The sequence below is a fragment of the Hyla sarda genome, unplaced genomic scaffold, assembly GCF_029499605.1.
Source record: "Hyla sarda isolate aHylSar1 unplaced genomic scaffold, aHylSar1.hap1 scaffold_1234, whole genome shotgun sequence".
Lineage (NCBI taxonomy): Eukaryota > Metazoa > Chordata > Amphibia > Anura > Hylidae > Hyla > Hyla sarda.
Genome location: NW_026607855.1, coordinates 61438 through 81656, shown reverse-complemented (window position 1 = coordinate 81656; position 20219 = coordinate 61438). Strand labels below are relative to the sequence as shown.

General features: G+C 46.4%; 7 non-coding genes and 1 pseudogene across 7 annotated transcripts; all 8 read left to right on the top strand.

Annotated features, from left to right (window-relative positions):
• The first annotated feature begins 1929 nt into the window (after window positions 1-1929).
• LOC130303633 (U2 spliceosomal RNA) lies at window positions 1930-2120 on the top strand. Its single transcript, XR_008853675.1, has one exon. It is a non-coding gene; the product is annotated as a U2 spliceosomal RNA (small nuclear RNA).
• A 2086-nt stretch (window positions 2121-4206) lies between these two features.
• On the top strand, window positions 4207-4397 carry LOC130303631 (U2 spliceosomal RNA). The gene has a single exon (XR_008853673.1). It is a non-coding gene; the product is annotated as a U2 spliceosomal RNA (small nuclear RNA).
• A 2082-nt stretch (window positions 4398-6479) lies between these two features.
• Window positions 6480-6670, top strand: LOC130303630 (U2 spliceosomal RNA). Its single transcript, XR_008853672.1, has one exon. It is a non-coding gene; the product is annotated as a U2 spliceosomal RNA (small nuclear RNA).
• Window positions 6671-8751: 2081 nt separating this feature from the next.
• LOC130303651 (U2 spliceosomal RNA) lies at window positions 8752-8911 on the top strand (annotated as a pseudogene).
• Window positions 8912-9605: 694 nt separating this feature from the next.
• LOC130303647 (U2 spliceosomal RNA) lies at window positions 9606-9805 on the top strand. The gene has a single exon (XR_008853687.1). It is a non-coding gene; the product is annotated as a U2 spliceosomal RNA (small nuclear RNA).
• A 2092-nt stretch (window positions 9806-11897) lies between these two features.
• On the top strand, window positions 11898-12088 carry LOC130303629 (U2 spliceosomal RNA). The gene has a single exon (XR_008853671.1). It is a non-coding gene; the product is annotated as a U2 spliceosomal RNA (small nuclear RNA).
• A 2086-nt stretch (window positions 12089-14174) lies between these two features.
• On the top strand, window positions 14175-14365 carry LOC130303628 (U2 spliceosomal RNA). Its single transcript, XR_008853670.1, has one exon. It is a non-coding gene; the product is annotated as a U2 spliceosomal RNA (small nuclear RNA).
• A 2084-nt stretch (window positions 14366-16449) lies between these two features.
• On the top strand, window positions 16450-16640 carry LOC130303627 (U2 spliceosomal RNA). The gene has a single exon (XR_008853669.1). It is a non-coding gene; the product is annotated as a U2 spliceosomal RNA (small nuclear RNA).
• Window positions 16641-20219: the final 3579 nt, after the last annotated feature.

The following is a 20219-nucleotide window of genomic DNA, read 5'->3' as shown; positions in this document are numbered from 1 at the left end:
CCTGTTGGAGCGTCCAGGCACAGGACTTCTGCTGCTGCTGACTAAATGGCCTCCTTAATTGGATCATTTGAGTAGCCAGCACACCTGTGCAGGTAGGGCATGACATGATAGGCAGCTGCCTTGATAGCGGGTGGGTGCTGAATGTTCCTAATTGACAAAATAAGATTAATGCTTATGAAGAAATATAAAATCTCATCCCTTCCCCAATATCGCGCCACACCCCTACCCCTTAATTCCCTGGTTGAACGTGATGGACATATGTCTTTTTTCGACCGTACTAACTATGTAACTATGTAACATAACATGGGGGGGGGGTCTCCTGGCTGTTCACACAGGTGTGTCATTGCTGTACATTGACCATGCATTGCTTCTGTGGTATTGCAAAGGCAAAGACAAATGCTTCCAGCCATCCATTGCACTAATGGATTGGTCATCAGCTGGCTGTCTATGTCCCGCATCAATATAGACCAAAGTACAGAGGGTTAGGCTATGCTATTGTGCACCTACCTGATGCATCAGAAGGTGCGAGGCCCTTGCTAAATTCTGTGCACAGACTTTGAGATCTATGCTTTAGACTGTATCTAAACCTGCTCCAACATGGACTGACATTCTGGCCTACTTTCAGCCGATGCGACTTGTCTGTCGCTGAACAGTCGCTTTTTATGTATTCAGCACCTATGTATAATGTTGTAAAAATGCTCTAGAAGCTAAAGTCGCAGAAATGTCACACATATTTGGCCTGCAACTTTCTGTGCGACAAATTCAGACAGGAAAAATCAGTATAAATCCTTAGAAAATTATCCCCCAGTGTCTCCATCTGCTGGCGGTATTGAATAAGCATTGCTGCACTGATGGGGTATGCATTAGACGAAAAAAAAGAAGAAAAAGAAGAATAATACGCCCAGAAAAGAGGCGAAAAGGAGAAAAACGTAAAAAAACGTGAAAAAAAAGTAAGAGGAAGAGAAGGGAAAAAAAGGTGGAAATGGGTTTAAAAGTGATTTCGGCGGAGAAATATATATATATATATATATATATATATATATATATATATATATATGCGCACACACACACATAGATATAAACGTATTCTCCGTTGAGATATTGCAGCCGCTGCTGTGTCCAGGCCCAGGAGCCTTAGCACTGTGCTGTGATGTCACTCAATACCACTGACATCACTAGGTGTAAACAACATCTCTCCTTTGCTGTGTATGTGACTATGGAGCTGTTTGGTGATGTCGTCTATTACGGCCTTCATAGAAGCAACAGGAGATTGTTGCATCCATCTTGAACCCTCAGAACTACAGTGCTATGATGTCACTCACTTCCACAGGCCTTGCAGAGTGTAAACAACAACAACCCAGCTTTGTTGTGTATGTAACCAAAGGGATTTGTGATGTCACCTAGAACCTTCACAGCAGCGACAGCTTTATGAGGAGCATCAGCACTGCTCTGCCTGAGCAGAACCATCACCGCCATAGGTTGTCAAATAACCCGGATTTAACCCACACAGGTAAGTCCAATGGGGTGCAGGCATGTCCTCTATGCTTACAGCTTCCCGTGGGTGTTGGTTTGATACCGTTTGGGGACAGCCAAGGAGGCATCTGCAGGCAACAAAGGTAGGTGTGTGCTTGTGAGTGTGTTTCCTATGCAGATCCTAAGCCCAGTGTCACATGCAAGTAGGAGGAGTAAGAAGGGTTCCTGGCAAATCCGGGTTATGGATTGCATTTAAAAAGGCCCCGTGGGAGTGCAATGGGCCCCTGTCTTGCTGCTTAGCAATAATGGTATGGGTTTAGGTTCTGCTGTGTGTACTGGTGGTTGACTGCCCCCCAGCCCAGAGTGTGCATGGAAAATTGTCTGGCAGCCTCCCTGACAGCAAGCAGTGATAGTGCCCATGAAGGGGACCTTGTTGGGCCCGCCCCTTTCACGGTTATCGCTTCTCGGCCTTTTGGCTAAGATCAAGTGTAGTATCTGTTCTTATCAGTTTAATATCTGATACGTCCCCTATCTGGGGACCATATATTAAATGGATTTTTGAGAACGGGGGCCGATTTCGAAGCTTGCTTCCGTCGCCCTATGCATTGACCCGATATGGCAGTATCTTCGGGTACAGTGCACCACCCCCTTACAGGGTTAAAAAGAAAGATTCCTACTTTCATTGCTACCTGCTTGCTGGCTAGCCAGCTAGCCAGCCCTGTGGGCCTTGCTGCTGCTGCAGCCAAAAAACAAAAGGTGGTGCTGCTGCTGCTTCTTCTGCTGCTTCTGCTTCTGCTTGTGTCTGGCCCCTGTTGGAGCGTCCAGGCACAGGACTTCTGCTGCTGCTGACTAAATGGCCTCCTTAATTGGATCATTTGAGTAGCCAGCACACCTGTGCAGGTAGGGCATGACATGATAGGCAGCTGCCTTGATAGCGGGTGGGTGCTGAATGTTCCTAATTGACAAAATAAGATTAATGCTTATGAAGAAATATAAAATCTCATCCCTTCCCCAATATCGCGCCACACCCCTACCCCTTAATTCCCTGGTTGAACGTGATGGACATATGTCTTTTTTCGACCGTACTAACTATGTAACTATGTAACATAACATGGGGGGGGGGTCTCCTGGCTGTTCACACAGGTGTGTCATTGCTGTACATTGACCATGCATTGCTTCTGTGGTATTGCAAAGGCAAAGACAAATGCTTCCAGCCATCCATTGCACTAATGGATTGGTCATCAGCTGGCTGTCTATGTCCCGCATCAATATAGACCAAAGTACAGAGGGTTAGGCTATGCTATTGTGCACCTACCTGATGCATCAGAAGGTGCGAGGCCCTTGCTAAATTCTGTGCACAGACTTTGAGATCTATGCTTTAGACTGTATCTAAACCTGCTCCAACATGGACTGACATTCTGGCCTACTTTCAGCCGATGCGACTTGTCTGTCGCTGAACAGTCGCTTTTTATGTATTCAGCACCTATGTATAATGTTGTAAAAATGCTCTAGAAGCTAAAGTCGCAGAAATGTCACACATATTTGGCCTGCAACTTTCTGTGCGACAAATTCAGACAGGAAAAATCAGTATAAATCCTTAGAAAATTATCCCCCAGTGTCTCCATCTGCTGGCGGTATTGAATAAGCATTGCTGCACTGATGGGGTATGCATTAGACGAAAAAAAAGAAGAAAAAGAAGAATAATACGCCCAGAAAAGAGGCGAAAAGGAGAAAAACGTAAAAAAACGTGAAAAAAAAGTAAGAGGAAGAGAAGGGAAAAAAAGGTGGAAATGGGTTTAAAAGTGATTTCGGCGGAGAAATATATATATATATATATATATATATATATATATATATATATGCGCACACACACACATAGATATAAACGTATTCTCCGTTGAGATATTGCAGCCGCTGCTGTGTCCAGGCCCAGGAGCCTTAGCACTGTGCTGTGATGTCACTCAATACCACTGACATCACTAGGTGTAAACAACATCTCTCCTTTGCTGTGTATGTGACTATGGAGCTGTTTGGTGATGTCGTCTATTACGGCCTTCATAGAAGCAACAGGAGATTGTTGCATCCATCTTGAACCCTCAGAACTACAGTGCTATGATGTCACTCACTTCCACAGGCCTTGCAGAGTGTAAACAACAACAACCCAGCTTTGTTGTGTATGTAACCAAAGGGATTTGTGATGTCACCTAGAACCTTCACAGCAGCGACAGCTTTATGAGGAGCATCAGCACTGCTCTGCCTGAGCAGAACCATCACCGCCATAGGTTGTCAAATAACCCGGATTTAACCCACACAGGTAAGTCCAATGGGGTGCAGGCATGTCCTCTATGCTTACAGCTTCCCGTGGGTGTTGGTTTGATACCGTTTGGGGACAGCCAAGGAGGCATCTGCAGGCAACAAAGGTAGGTGTGTGCTTGTGAGTGTGTTTCCTATGCAGATCCTAAGCCCAGTGTCACATGCAAGTAGGAGGAGTAAGAAGGGTTCCTGGCAAATCCGGGTTATGGATTGCATTTAAAAAGGCCCCGTGGGAGTGCAATGGGCCCCTGTCTTGCTGCTTAGCAATAATGGTATGGGTTTAGGTTCTGCTGTGTGTACTGGTGGTTGACTGCCCCCCAGCCCAGAGTGTGCATGGAAAATTGTCTGGCAGCCTCCCTGACAGCAAGCAGTGATAGTGCCCATGAAGGGGACCTTGTTGGGCCCGCCCCTTTCACGGTTATCGCTTCTCGGCCTTTTGGCTAAGATCAAGTGTAGTATCTGTTCTTATCAGTTTAATATCTGATACGTCCCCTATCTGGGGACCATATATTAAATGGATTTTTGAGAACGGGGGCCGATTTCGAAGCTTGCTTCCGTCGCCCTATGCATTGACCCGATATGGCAGTATCTTCGGGTACAGTGCACCACCCCCTTACAGGGTTAAAAAGAAAGATTCCTACTTTCATTGCTACCTGCTTGCTGGCTAGCCAGCTAGCCAGCCCTGTGGGCCTTGCTGCTGCTGCAGCCAAAAAACAAAAGGTGGTGCTGCTGCTGCTTCTTCTGCTGCTTCTGCTTCTGCTTGTGTCTGGCCCCTGTTGGAGCGTCCAGGCACAGGACTTCTGCTGCTGCTGACTAAATGGCCTCCTTAATTGGATCATTTGAGTAGCCAGCACACCTGTGCAGGTAGGGCATGACATGATAGGCAGCTGCCTTGATAGCGGGTGGGTGCTGAATGTTCCTAATTGACAAAATAAGATTAATGCTTATGAAGAAATATAAAATCTCATCCCTTCCCCAATATCGCGCCACACCCCTACCCCTTAATTCCCTGGTTGAACGTGATGGACATATGTCTTTTTTCGACCGTACTAACTATGTAACTATGTAACATAACATGGGGGGGGGGTCTCCTGGCTGTTCACACAGGTGTGTCATTGCTGTACATTGACCATGCATTGCTTCTGTGGTATTGCAAAGGCAAAGACAAATGCTTCCAGCCATCCATTGCACTAATGGATTGGTCATCAGCTGGCTGTCTATGTCCCGCATCAATATAGACCAAAGTACAGAGGGTTAGGCTATGCTATTGTGCACCTACCTGATGCATCAGAAGGTGCGAGGCCCTTGCTAAATTCTGTGCACAGACTTTGAGATCTATGCTTTAGACTGTATCTAAACCTGCTCCAACATGGACTGACATTCTGGCCTACTTTCAGCCGATGCGACTTGTCTGTCGCTGAACAGTCGCTTTTTATGTATTCAGCACCTATGTATAATGTTGTAAAAATGCTCTAGAAGCTAAAGTCGCAGAAATGTCACACATATTTGGCCTGCAACTTTCTGTGCGACAAATTCAGACAGGAAAAATCAGTATAAATCCTTAGAAAATTATCCCCCAGTGTCTCCATCTGCTGGCGGTATTGAATAAGCATTGCTGCACTGATGGGGTATGCATTAGACGAAAAAAAAGAAGAAAAAGAAGAATAATACGCCCAGAAAAGAGGCGAAAAGGAGAAAAACGTAAAAAAACGTGAAAAAAAAGTAAGAGGAAGAGAAGGGAAAAAAAGGTGGAAATGGGTTTAAAAGTGATTTCGGCGGAGAAATATATATATATATATATATATATATATATATATATATGCGCACACACACACATAGATATAAACGTATTCTCCGTTGAGATATTGCAGCCGCTGCTGTGTCCAGGCCCAGGAGCCTTAGCACTGTGCTGTGATGTCACTCAATACCACTGACATCACTAGGTGTAAACAACATCTCTCCTTTGCTGTGTATGTGACTATGGAGCTGTTTGGTGATGTCGTCTATTACGGCCTTCATAGAAGCAACAGGAGATTGTTGCATCCATCTTGAACCCTCAGAACTACAGTGCTATGATGTCACTCACTTCCACAGGCCTTGCAGAGTGTAAACAACAACAACCCAGCTTTGTTGTGTATGTAACCAAAGGGATTTGTGATGTCACCTAGAACCTTCACAGCAGCGACAGCTTTATGAGGAGCATCAGCACTGCTCTGCCTGAGCAGAACCATCACCGCCATAGGTTGTCAAATAACCCGGATTTAACCCACACAGGTAAGTCCAATGGGGTGCAGGCATGTCCTCTATGCTTACAGCTTCCCGTGGGTGTTGGTTTGATACCGTTTGGGGACAGCCAAGGAGGCATCTGCAGGCAACAAAGGTAGGTGTGTGCTTGTGAGTGTGTTTCCTATGCAGATCCTAAGCCCAGTGTCACATGCAAGTAGGAGGAGTAAGAAGGGTTCCTGGCAAATCCGGGTTATGGATTGCATTTAAAAAGGCCCCGTGGGAGTGCAATGGGCCCCTGTCTTGCTGCTTAGCAATAATGGTATGGGTTTAGGTTCTGCTGTGTGTACTGGTGGTTGACTGCCCCCCAGCCCAGAGTGTGCATGGAAAATTGTCTGGCAGCCTCCCTGACAGCAAGCAGTGATAGTGCCCATGAAGGGGACCTTGTTGGGCCCGCCCCTTTCACGGTTATCGCTTCTCGGCCTTTTGGCTAAGATCAAGTGTAGTATCTGTTCTTATCAGTTTAATATCTGATACGTCCCCTATCTGGGGACCATATATTAAATGGATTTTTGAGAACGGGGGCCGATTTCGAAGCTTGCTTCCGTCGCCCTATGCATTGACCCGATATGGCAGTATCTTCGGGTACAGTGCACCACCCCCTTACAGGGTTAAAAAGAAAGATTCCTACTTTCATTGCTACCTGCTTGCTGGCTAGCCAGCTAGCCAGCCCTGTGGGCCTTGCTGCTGCTGCAGCCAAAAAACAAAAGGTGGTGCTGCTGCTGCTTCTTCTGCTGCTTCTGCTTCTGCTTGTGTCTGGCCCCTGTTGGAGCGTCCAGGCACAGGACTTCTGCTGCTGCTGACTAAATGGCCTCCTTAATTGGATCATTTGAGTAGCCAGCACACCTGTGCAGGTAGGGCATGACATGATAGGCAGCTGCCTTGATAGCGGGTGGGTGCTGAATGTTCCTAATTGACAAAATAAGATTAATGCTTATGAAGAAATATAAAATCTCATCCCTTCCCCAATATCGCGCCACACCCCTACCCCTTAATTCCCTGGTTGAACGTGATGGACATATGTCTTTTTTCGACCGTACTAACTATGTAACTATGTAACATAACATGGGGGGGGGGGTCTCCTGGCTGTTCACACAGGTGTGTCATTGCTGTACATTGACCATGCATTGCTTCTGTGGTATTGCAAAGGCAAAGACAAATGCTTCCAGCCATCCATTGCACTAATGGATTGGTCATCAGCTGGCTGTCTATGTCCCGCATCAATATAGACCAAAGTACAGAGGGTTAGGCTATGCTATTGTGCACCTACCTGATGCATCAGAAGGTGCGAGGCCCTTGCTAAATTCTGTGCACAGACTTTGAGATCTATGCTTTAGACTGTATCTAAACCTGCTCCAACATGGACTGACATTCTGGCCTACTTTCAGCCGATGCGACTTGTCTGTCGCTGAACAGTCGCTTTTTATGTATTCAGCACCTATGTATAATGTTGTAAAAATGCTCTAGAAGCTAAAGTCGCAGAAATGTCACACATATTTGGCCTGCAACTTTCTGTGCGACAAATTCAGACAGGAAAAATCAGTATAAATCCTTAGAAAATTATCCCCCAGTGTCTCCATCTGCTGGCGGTATTGAATAAGCATTGCTGCACTGATGGGGTATGCATTAGACGAAAAAAAAGAAGAAAAAGAAGAATAATACGCCCAGAAAAGAGGCGAAAAGGAGAAAAACGTAAAAAAACGTGAAAAAAAAGTAAGAGGAAGAGAAGGGAAAAAAAGGTGGAAATGGGTTTAAAAGTGATTTCGGCGGAGAAATATATATATATATATATATATATATATATATATATGCGCACACACACACATAGATATAAACGTATTCTCCGTTGAGATATTGCAGCCGCTGCTGTGTCCAGGCCCAGGAGCCTTAGCACTGTGCTGTGATGTCACTCAATACCACTGACATCACTAGGTGTAAACAACATCTCTCCTTTGCTGTGTATGTGACTATGGAGCTGTTTGGTGATGTCGTCTATTACGGCCTTCATAGAAGCAACAGGAGATTGTTGCATCCATCTTGAACCCTCAGAACTACAGTGCTATGATGTCACTCACTTCCACAGGCCTTGCAGAGTGTAAACAACAACAACCCAGCTTTGTTGTGTATGTAACCAAAGGGATTTGTGATGTCACCTAGAACCTTCACAGCAGCGACAGCTTTATGAGGAGCATCAGCACTGCTCTGCCTGAGCAGAACCATCACCGCCATAGGTTGTCAAATAATCCGGATTTAACCCACACAGGTAAGTCCAATGGGGTGCAGGCATGTCCTCTATGCTTACAGCTTCCCGTGGGTGTTGGTTTGATACCGTTTGGGGACAGCCAAGGAGGCATCTGCAGGCAACAAAGGTAGGTGTGTGCTTGTGAGTGTGTTTCCTATGCAGATCCTAAGCCCAGTGTCACATGCAAGTAGGAGGAGTAAGAAGGGTTCCTGGCAAATCCGGGTTATGGATTGCATTTAAAAAGGCCCCGTGGGAGTGCAATGGGCCCCTGTCTTGCTGCTTAGCAATAATGGTATGGGTTTAGGTTCTGCTGTGTGTACTGGTGGTTGACTGCCCCCCAGCCCAGAGTGTGCATGGAAAATTGTCTGGCAGCCTCCCTGACAGCAAGCAGTGATAGTGCCCATGAAGGGGACCTTGTTGGGCCCGCCCCTTTCACGGTTATCGCTTCTCGGCCTTTTGGCTAAGATCAAGTGTAGTATCTGTTCTTATCAGTTTTCATGCTGGTGGGGATGGGTGCTGCATGGAGGATGCAGGTGTACCAGGGCTTTCCGGGGCTGGTTCTGAGGAATCAGCTCGACGGCTGCCCCGATGTGACCTGTTCCCTCCGGGTCTCGCCATGAGGCTGAGAGGGTCTAGAGCCGAGGTACTTTTGTGCCTCGGGGAGTGGTGACCCCGAGGTGCCGAAACTCACTGGGAGAATAGGCTCACTGAGTTGAAGCACGGGCACCATAATCTCTTCACCTTGTGGCACTCACCTCTTGATTCCCGGCCTTCTGGCTAGGATCAGAGAAATTTTTATAGATCCGGCCGGATGTCCGGGCAGTATATCTGCACACATTCACTTATTTATTTCTTTTTTGTCTCACTGTGTCACTTTTTGCGTGTTGTGTGTTCACAGGATTTGTCAGGATGCGGTAGCCCTTCTGGGTGTCCCTCCTGGCGGTCTAGGGGAGGTGTGTGTGGCCATTAGGTTCCGCACCTCCCTGCAAACACCCCGGGTACTCCTGCTTTGGCAGGGTACCTACCGTAATCGGCTCTGCGGGCAGATACCTTGGCCAACGCCAAGGGGGATGCCGGGAGCATTTGTGGTCCCCTAGTAGCTTCGGCGAAAAGGGACATCGAACCTGGAACCTCGCAGGTACCTTTTGGTCCGGAGGCGAAGGGTAAGGTTTGTTGGGGGGCCTCTCTCCTATCGGAGAAGGGCTTGCGATAGACCGCATCCTTTGTGCACGTTTTTTTTAGTGTAACACGTTTGCACTTTTTCTTGCACTTTGGGTGAATCGAAAGCACGTTCCTCGGCTTTAGATAAAAAAAAAAAAAAAAAAAAAAAAAAAAAAAAAATCTGTTCTTATCAGTTTAATATCTGATACGTCCCCTATCTGGGGACCATATATTAAATGGATTTTTGAGAACGGGGGCCGATTTCGAAGCTTGCTTCCGTCGCCCTATGCATTGACCCGATATGGCAGTATCTTCGGGTACAGTGCACCACCCCCTTACAGGGTTAAAAAGAAAGATTCCTACTTTCATTGCTACCTGCTTGCTGGCTAGCCAGCTAGCCAGCCCTGTGGGCCTTGCTGCTGCTGCAGCCAAAAAACAAAAGGTGGTGCTGCTGCTGCTTCTTCTGCTGCTTCTGCTTCTGCTTGTGTCTGGCCCCTGTTGGAGCGTCCAGGCACAGGACTTCTGCTGCTGCTGACTAAATGGCCTCCTTAATTGGATCATTTGAGTAGCCAGCACACCTGTGCAGGTAGGGCATGACATGATAGGCAGCTGCCTTGATAGCGGGTGGGTGCTGAATGTTCCTAATTGACAAAATAAGATTAATGCTTATGAAGAAATATAAAATCTCATCCCTTCCCCAATATCGCGCCACACCCCTACCCCTTAATTCCCTGGTTGAACGTGATGGACATATGTCTTTTTTCGACCGTACTAACTATGTAACTATGTAACATAACATGGGGGGGGGGTCTCCTGGCTGTTCACACAGGTGTGTCATTGCTGTACATTGACCATGCATTGCTTCTGTGGTATTGCAAAGGCAAAGACAAATGCTTCCAGCCATCCATTGCACTAATGGATTGGTCATCAGCTGGCTGTCTATGTCCCGCATCAATATAGACCAAAGTACAGAGGGTTAGGCTATGCTATTGTGCACCTACCTGATGCATCAGAAGGTGCGAGGCCCTTGCTAAATTCTGTGCACAGACTTTGAGATCTATGCTTTAGACTGTATCTAAACCTGCTCCAACATGGACTGACATTCTGGCCTACTTTCAGCCGATGCGACTTGTCTGTCGCTGAACAGTCGCTTTTTATGTATTCAGCACCTATGTATAATGTTGTAAAAATGCTCTAGAAGCTAAAGTCGCAGAAATGTCACACATATTTGGCCTGCAACTTTCTGTGCGACAAATTCAGACAGGAAAAATCAGTATAAATCCTTAGAAAATTATCCCCCAGTGTCTCCATCTGCTGGCGGTATTGAATAAGCATTGCTGCACTGATGGGGTATGCATTAGACGAAAAAAAAGAAGAAAAAGAAGAATAATACGCCCAGAAAAGAGGCGAAAAGGAGAAAAACGTAAAAAAACGTGAAAAAAAAGTAAGAGGAAGAGAAGGGAAAAAAAGGTGGAAATGGGTTTAAAAGTGATTTCGGCGGAGAAATATATATATATATATATATATATATATATATATATATATATATATATGCGCACACACACACATAGATATAAACGTATTCTCCGTTGAGATATTGCAGCCGCTGCTGTGTCCAGGCCCAGGAGCCTTAGCACTGTGCTGTGATGTCACTCAATACCACTGACATCACTAGGTGTAAACAACATCTCTCCTTTGCTGTGTATGTGACTATGGAGCTGTTTGGTGATGTCGTCTATTACGGCCTTCATAGAAGCAACAGGAGATTGTTGCATCCATCTTGAACCCTCAGAACTACAGTGCTATGATGTCACTCACTTCCACAGGCCTTGCAGAGTGTAAACAACAACAACCCAGCTTTGTTGTGTATGTAACCAAAGGGATTTGTGATGTCACCTAGAACCTTCACAGCAGCGACAGCTTTATGAGGAGCATCAGCACTGCTCTGCCTGAGCAGAACCATCACCGCCATAGGTTGTCAAATAACCCGGATTTAACCCACACAGGTAAGTCCAATGGGGTGCAGGCATGTCCTCTATGCTTACAGCTTCCCGTGGGTGTTGGTTTGATACCGTTTGGGGACAGCCAAGGAGGCATCTGCAGGCAACAAAGGTAGGTGTGTGCTTGTGAGTGTGTTTCCTATGCAGATCCTAAGCCCAGTGTCACATGCAAGTAGGAGGAGTAAGAAGGGTTCCTGGCAAATCCGGGTTATGGATTGCATTTAAAAAGGCCCCGTGGGAGTGCAATGGGCCCCTGTCTTGCTGCTTAGCAATAATGGTATGGGTTTAGGTTCTGCTGTGTGTACTGGTGGTTGACTGCCCCCCAGCCCAGAGTGTGCATGGAAAATTGTCTGGCAGCCTCCCTGACAGCAAGCAGTGATAGTGCCCATGAAGGGGACCTTGTTGGGCCCGCCCCTTTCACGGTTATCGCTTCTCGGCCTTTTGGCTAAGATCAAGTGTAGTATCTGTTCTTATCAGTTTAATATCTGATACGTCCCCTATCTGGGGACCATATATTAAATGGATTTTTGAGAACGGGGGCCGATTTCGAAGCTTGCTTCCGTCGCCCTATGCATTGACCCGATATGGCAGTATCTTCGGGTACAGTGCACCACCCCCTTACAGGGTTAAAAAGAAAGATTCCTACTTTCATTGCTACCTGCTTGCTGGCTAGCCAGCTAGCCAGCCCTGTGGGCCTTGCTGCTGCTGCAGCCAAAAAACAAAAGGTGGTGCTGCTGCTGCTTCTTCTGCTGCTTCTGCTTCTGCTTGTGTCTGGCCCCTGTTGGAGCGTCCAGGCACAGGACTTCTGCTGCTGCTGACTAAATGGCCTCCTTAATTGGATCATTTGAGTAGCCAGCACACCTGTGCAGGTAGGGCATGACATGATAGGCAGCTGCCTTGATAGCGGGTGGGTGCTGAATGTTCCTAATTGACAAAATAAGATTAATGCTTATGAAGAAATATAAAATCTCATCCCTTCCCCAATATCGCGCCACACCCCTACCCCTTAATTCCCTGGTTGAACGTGATGGACATATGTCTTTTTTCGACCGTACTAACTATGTAACTATGTAACATAACATGGGGGGGGGGTCTCCTGGCTGTTCACACAGGTGTGTCATTGCTGTACATTGACCATGCATTGCTTCTGTGGTATTGCAAAGGCAAAGACAAATGCTTCCAGCCATCCATTGCACTAATGGATTGGTCATCAGCTGGCTGTCTATGTCCCGCATCAATATAGACCAAAGTACAGAGGGTTAGGCTATGCTATTGTGCACCTACCTGATGCATCAGAAGGTGCGAGGCCCTTGCTAAATTCTGTGCACAGACTTTGAGATCTATGCTTTAGACTGTATCTAAACCTGCTCCAACATGGACTGACATTCTGGCCTACTTTCAGCCGATGCGACTTGTCTGTCGCTGAACAGTCGCTTTTTATGTATTCAGCACCTATGTATAATGTTGTAAAAATGCTCTAGAAGCTAAAGTCGCAGAAATGTCACACATATTTGGCCTGCAACTTTCTGTGCGACAAATTCAGACAGGAAAAATCAGTATAAATCCTTAGAAAATTATCCCCCAGTGTCTCCATCTGCTGGCGGTATTGAATAAGCATTGCTGCACTGATGGGGTATGCATTAGACGAAAAAAAAGAAGAAAAAGAAGAATAATACGCCCAGAAAAGAGGCGAAAAGGAGAAAAACGTAAAAAAACGTGAAAAAAAAGTAAGAGGAAGAGAAGGGAAAAAAAGGTGGAAATGGGTTTAAAAGTGATTTCGGCGGAGAAATATATATATATATATATATATATATATATATATATATATATGCGCACACACACACATAGATATAAACGTATTCTCCGTTGAGATATTGCAGCCGCTGCTGTGTCCAGGCCCAGGAGCCTTAGCACTGTGCTGTGATGTCACTCAATACCACTGACATCACTAGGTGTAAACAACATCTCTCCTTTGCTGTGTATGTGACTATGGAGCTGTTTGGTGATGTCGTCTATTACGGCCTTCATAGAAGCAACAGGAGATTGTTGCATCCATCTTGAACCCTCAGAACTACAGTGCTATGATGTCACTCACTTCCACAGGCCTTGCAGAGTGTAAACAACAACAACCCAGCTTTGTTGTGTATGTAACCAAAGGGATTTGTGATGTCACCTAGAACCTTCACAGCAGCGACAGCTTTATGAGGAGCATCAGCACTGCTCTGCCTGAGCAGAACCATCACCGCCATAGGTTGTCAAATAACCCGGATTTAACCCACACAGGTAAGTCCAATGGGGTGCAGGCATGTCCTCTATGCTTACAGCTTCCCGTGGGTGTTGGTTTGATACCGTTTGGGGACAGCCAAGGAGGCATCTGCAGGCAACAAAGGTAGGTGTGTGCTTGTGAGTGTGTTTCCTATGCAGATCCTAAGCCCAGTGTCACATGCAAGTAGGAGGAGTAAGAAGGGTTCCTGGCAAATCCGGGTTATGGATTGCATTTAAAAAGGCCCCGTGGGAGTGCAATGGGCCCCTGTCTTGCTGCTTAGCAATAATGGTATGGGTTTAGGTTCTGCTGTGTGTACTGGTGGTTGACTGCCCCCCAGCCCAGAGTGTGCATGGAAAATTGTCTGGCAGCCTCCCTGACAGCAAGCAGTGATAGTGCCCATGAAGGGGACCTTGTTGGGCCCGCCCCTTTCACGGTTATCGCTTCTCGGCCTTTTGGCTAAGATCAAGTGTAGTATCTGTTCTTATCAGTTTAATATCTGATACGTCCCCTATCTGGGGACCATATATTAAATGGATTTTTGAGAACGGGGGCCGATTTCGAAGCTTGCTTCCGTCGCCCTATGCATTGACCCGATATGGCAGTATCTTCGGGTACAGTGCACCACCCCCTTACAGGGTTAAAAAGAAAGATTCCTACTTTCATTGCTACCTGCTTGCTGGCTAGCCAGCTAGCCAGCCCTGTGGGCCTTGCTGCTGCTGCAGCCAAAAAACAAAAGGTGGTGCTGCTGCTGCTTCTTCTGCTGCTTCTGCTTCTGCTTGTGTCTGGCCCCTGTTGGAGCGTCCAGGCACAGGACTTCTGCTGCTGCTGACTAAATGGCCTCCTTAATTGGATCATTTGAGTAGCCAGCACACCTGTGCAGGTAGGGCATGACATGATAGGCAGCTGCCTTGATAGCGGGTGGGTGCTGAATGTTCCTAATTGACAAAATAAGATTAATGCTTATGAAGAAATATAAAATCTCATCCCTTCCCCAATATCGCGCCACACCCCTACCCCTTAATTCCCTGGTTGAACGTGATGGACATATGTCTTTTTTCGACCGTACTAACTATGTAACTATGTAACATAACATGGGGGGGGGGTCTCCTGGCTGTTCACACAGGTGTGTCATTGCTGTACATTGACCATGCATTGCTTCTGTGGTATTGCAAAGGCAAAGACAAATGCTTCCAGCCATCCATTGCACTAATGGATTGGTCATCAGCTGGCTGTCTATGTCCCGCATCAATATAGACCAAAGTACAGAGGGTTAGGCTATGCTATTGTGCACCTACCTGATGCATCAGAAGGTGCGAGGCCCTTGCTAAATTCTGTGCACAGACTTTGAGATCTATGCTTTAGACTGTATCTAAACCTGCTCCAACATGGACTGACATTCTGGCCTACTTTCAGCCGATGCGACTTGTCTGTCGCTGAACAGTCGCTTTTTATGTATTCAGCACCTATGTATAATGTTGTAAAAATGCTCTAGAAGCTAAAGTCGCAGAAATGTCACACATATTTGGCCTGCAACTTTCTGTGCGACAAATTCAGACAGGAAAAATCAGTATAAATCCTTAGAAAATTATCCCCCAGTGTCTCCATCTGCTGGCGGTATTGAATAAGCATTGCTGCACTGATGGGGTATGCATTAGACGAAAAAAAAGAAGAAAAAGAAGAATAATACGCCCAGAAAAGAGGCGAAAAGGAGAAAAACGTAAAAAAACGTGAAAAAAAAGTAAGAGGAAGAGAAGGGAAAAAAAGGTGGAAATGGGTTTAAAAGTGATTTCGGCGGAGAAATATATATATATATATATATATATATATATATATATATATGCGCACACACACACATAGATATAAACGTATTCTCCGTTGAGATATTGCAGCCGCTGCTGTGTCCAGGCCCAGGAGCCTTAGCACTGTGCTGTGATGTCACTCAATACCACTGACATCACTAGGTGTAAACAACATCTCTCCTTTGCTGTGTATGTGACTATGGAGCTGTTTGGTGATGTCGTCTATTACGGCCTTCATAGAAGCAACAGGAGATTGTTGCATCCATCTTGAACCCTCAGAACTACAGTGCTATGATGTCACTCACTTCCACAGGCCTTGCAGAGTGTAAACAACAACAACCCAGCTTTGTTGTGTATGTAACCAAAGGGATTTGTGATGTCACCTAGAACCTTCACAGCAGCGACAGCTTTATGAGGAGCATCAGCACTGCTCTGCCTGAGCAGAACCATCACCGCCATAGGTTGTCAAATAACCCGGATTTAACCCACACAGGTAAGTCCAATGGGGTGCAGGCATGTCCTCTATGCTTACAGCTTCCCGTGGGTGTTGGTTTGATACCGTTTGGGGACAGCCAAGGAGGCATCTGCAGGCAACAAAGGTAGGTGTGTGCTTGTGAGTGTGTTTCCTATGCAGATCCTAAGCCCAGTGTCACATGCAAGTAGGAGGAGTAAGAAGGGTTCCTGGCAAATCCGGGTTATGGATTGCATTTAAAAAGGCCCCGTGGGAGTGCAATGGGCCCCTGTCTTGCTGCTTAGCAATAATGGTATGGGTTTAGGTTCTGCTGTGTGTACTGGTGGTTGACTGCCCCCCAGCCCAGAGTGTGCATGGAAAATTGTCTGGCAGCCTCCCTGACAGCAAGCAGTGATAGTGCCCATGAAGGGGACCTTGTTGGGCCCGCCCCTTTCACGGTTATCGCTTCTCGGCCTTTTGGCTAAGATCAAGTGTAGTATCTGTTCTTATCAGTTTAATATCTGATACGTCCCCTATCTGGGGACCATATATTAAATGGATTTTTGAGAACGGGGGCCGATTTCGAAGCTTGCTTCCGTCGCCCTATGCATTGACCCGATATGGCAGTATCTTCGGGTACAGTGCACCACCCCCTTACAGGGTTAAAAAGAAAGATTCCTACTTTCATTGCTACCTGCTTGCTGGCTAGCCAGCTAGCCAGCCCTGTGGGCCTTGCTGCTGCTGCAGCCAAAAAACAAAAGGTGGTGCTGCTGCTGCTTCTTCTGCTGCTTCTGCTTCTGCTTGTGTCTGGCCCCTGTTGGAGCGTCCAGGCACAGGACTTCTGCTGCTGCTGACTAAATGGCCTCCTTAATTGGATCATTTGAGTAGCCAGCACACCTGTGCAGGTAGGGCATGACATGATAGGCAGCTGCCTTGATAGCGGGTGGGTGCTGAATGTTCCTAATTGACAAAATAATATTAATGCTTATGAAGAAATATAAAATCTCATCCCTTCCCCAATATCGCGCCACACCCCTACCCCTTAATTCCCTGGTTGAACGTGATGGACATATGTCTTTTTTCGACCGTACTAACTATGTAACTATGTAACATAACATGGGGGGGGGGGTCTCCTGGCTGTTCACACAGGTGTGTCATTGCTGTACATTGACCATGCATTGCTTCTGTGGTATTGCAAAGGCAAAGACAAATGCTTCCAGCCATCCATTGCACTAATGGATTGGTCATCAGCTGGCTGTCTATGTCCCGCATCAATATAGACCAAAGTACAGAGGGTTAGGCTATGCTATTGTGCACCTACCTGATGCATCAGAAGGTGCGAGGCCCTTGCTAAATTCTGTGCACAGACTTTGAGATCTATGCTTTAGACTGTATCTAAACCTGCTCCAACATGGACTGACATTCTGGCCTACTTTCAGCCGATGCGACTTGTCTGTCGCTGAACAGTCGCTTTTTATGTATTCAGCACCTATGTATAATGTTGTAAAAATGCTCTAGAAGCTAAAGTCGCAGAAATGTCACACATATTTGGCCTGCAACTTTCTGTGCGACAAATTCAGACAGGAAAAATCAGTATAAATCCTTAGAAAATTATCCCCCAGTGTCTCCATCTGCTGGCGGTATTGAATAAGCATTGCTGCACTGATGGGGTATGCATTAGACGAAAAAAAAGAAGAAAAAGAAGAATAATACGCCCAGAAAAGAGGCGAAAAGGAGAAAAACGTAAAAAAACGTGAAAAAAAAGTAAGAGGAAGAGAAGGGAAAAAAAGGTGGAAATGGGTTTAAAAGTGATTTCGGCGGAGAAATATATATATATATATATATATATATATATATATATATATATATGCGCACACACACACATAGATATAAACGTATTCTCCGTTGAGATATTGCAGCCGCTGCTGTGTCCAGGCCCAGGAGCCTTAGCACTGTGCTGTGATGTCACTCAATACCACTGACATCACTAGGTGTAAACAACATCTCTCCTTTGCTGTGTATGTGACTATGGAGCTGTTTGGTGATGTCGTCTATTACGGCCTTCATAGAAGCAACAGGAGATTGTTGCATCCATCTTGAACCCTCAGAACTACAGTGCTATGATGTCACTCACTTCCACAGGCCTTGCAGAGTGTAAACAACAACAACCCAGCTTTGTTGTGTATGTAACCAAAGGGATTTGTGATGTCACCTAGAACCTTCACAGCAGCGACAGCTTTATGAGGAGCATCAGCACTGCTCTGCCTGAGCAGAACCATCACCGCCATAGGTTGTCAAATAACCCGGATTTAACCCACACAGGTAAGTCCAATGGGGTGCAGGCATGTCCTCTATGCTTACAGCTTCCCGTGGGTGTTGGTTTGATACCGTTTGGGGACAGCCAAGGAGGCATCTGCAGGCAACAAAGGTAGGTGTGTGCTTGTGAGTGTGTTTCCTATGCAGATCCTAAGCCCAGTGTCACATGCAAGTAGGAGGAGTAAGAAGGGTTCCTGGCAAATCCGGGTTATGGATTGCATTTAAAAAGGCCCCGTGGGAGTGCAATGGGCCCCTGTCTTGCTGCTTAGCAATAATGGTATGGGTTTAGGTTCTGCTGTGTGTACTGGTGGTTGACTGCCCCCCAGCCCAGAGTGTGCATGGAAAATTGTCTGGCAGCCTCCCTGACAGCAAGCAGTGATAGTGCCCATGAAGGGGACCTTGTTGGGCCCGCCCCTTTCACGGTTATCGCTTCTCGGCCTTTTGGCTAGATCAAGTGTCTGGTCAGGAGGATCCTGGGAGTTTGTCCTACCTTTCCAAGGGGGGCTGCTACGAGGAACCAAAAAGGCGATCGACAAGATGGGTGTTCGCATCCGTTACCTTACATCCGGTGAAACGCGGATTCGTTTTTCCTTTCGCTTTGATGTTGATGAAGACAAGCAAGAACTCGTCCAACTTTCTTATTTTGTGAAAGAAACTCTCTACAAGCTTCTTGGGGTGAAGAAAGAGAACATCGTCTGTCTCAGAGATCCTCGGAAGGGCAGCTTCATCCTAACTCTGGACTCTGCTTATGCATGCCAGAATCTTTTTGAGAAGCTGAAAAGCAATCAAGACCTTGCTGAGCTTGATGGGATCACGGTCACAGTGTTGTATACTGGAGGCGATATTCCTCTAGTTGTGTGTATGCACAATCCCTTTGTGACTGTGTCCCATATTGAGCTCTTTTTGGGGAAATACTGCAGTTCTGTTAAGTATTCCCATAAGGTGATGAATTCAGAAGACCTATGGACGGGGAAACATAAGTTTTTTGTGAAAATGAAGGAGGATGCTACTGGCATTGGAGGGTTGTGTCATCCACCCTCCAACTTTTCTATCGGTCGGGATAAGGGCTATTTGTTTTATCCCGAGATGCCTACTTTTTGTAGGAAATGTAAGAAATTCGGACATACTATGGAAGTTTGCACGGACACTACAGTTCGCTGTGGTCGGTGCAATCAAGAAGGCCATGTTTCTAAGGACTGTGCTAAAATCGTCTGCAACATTTGTGGTGAAGAAGGCCATGCCTTTAAAGATTGCAGTCTCCGTTCCAGTGTAGCTAGATCGTGGGCTGACCGTGTAGCGGGGAGAGTGGGTGTAGTGCAAGCTGAAGTACCACCTGCGAAAGCACCCCAGCGGTCTGAGGCGCCTTCAGAAAAGCCGGCTGTAACTTCTCATGTCGTGGCGGAGCTTATGGACCTTTCTGCTGTGCCTGAGACAGAGGGGAGACCTTCTGTGGAGGGTTCTGGTGGTGGAGGGTCACTAGTGAGCAGTGAAGCCATGGAGGTTGGCGTGAAGGAGATCAAGCGGAAGAAGGAACTTGGAGATGAGCCACAACTTGGCATTAAACGGCCTGTCAAAAAAAGCTCAGACGAATGTGAGGACAGTCAACATGCATGGAGGCCTTCTATAAGATCAGCGTCCGATCCAAAAAATATCAAAGAGTTCGAAAGCCCGGAGTCACCTGTGGGTTTCATATCGGACTCAAACTCCAGTAGCGAATAGCTTCCTTAAAGTGCTCCTCTCTTAATGTGAGAGGTCTAAAGAGCCCTACGAGAAGGGCTGCTTTGTTTAGTTTTTTAGAGACCTTGGACTGTTCTCTGTTCTTTTTACAAGAATGTGGAATTGAACATAGTCCAAATTATGAGGACCTTTGTCGTAGCTGGACTTTGGGACCATCGGTCTGGTCGGGTGACAATCT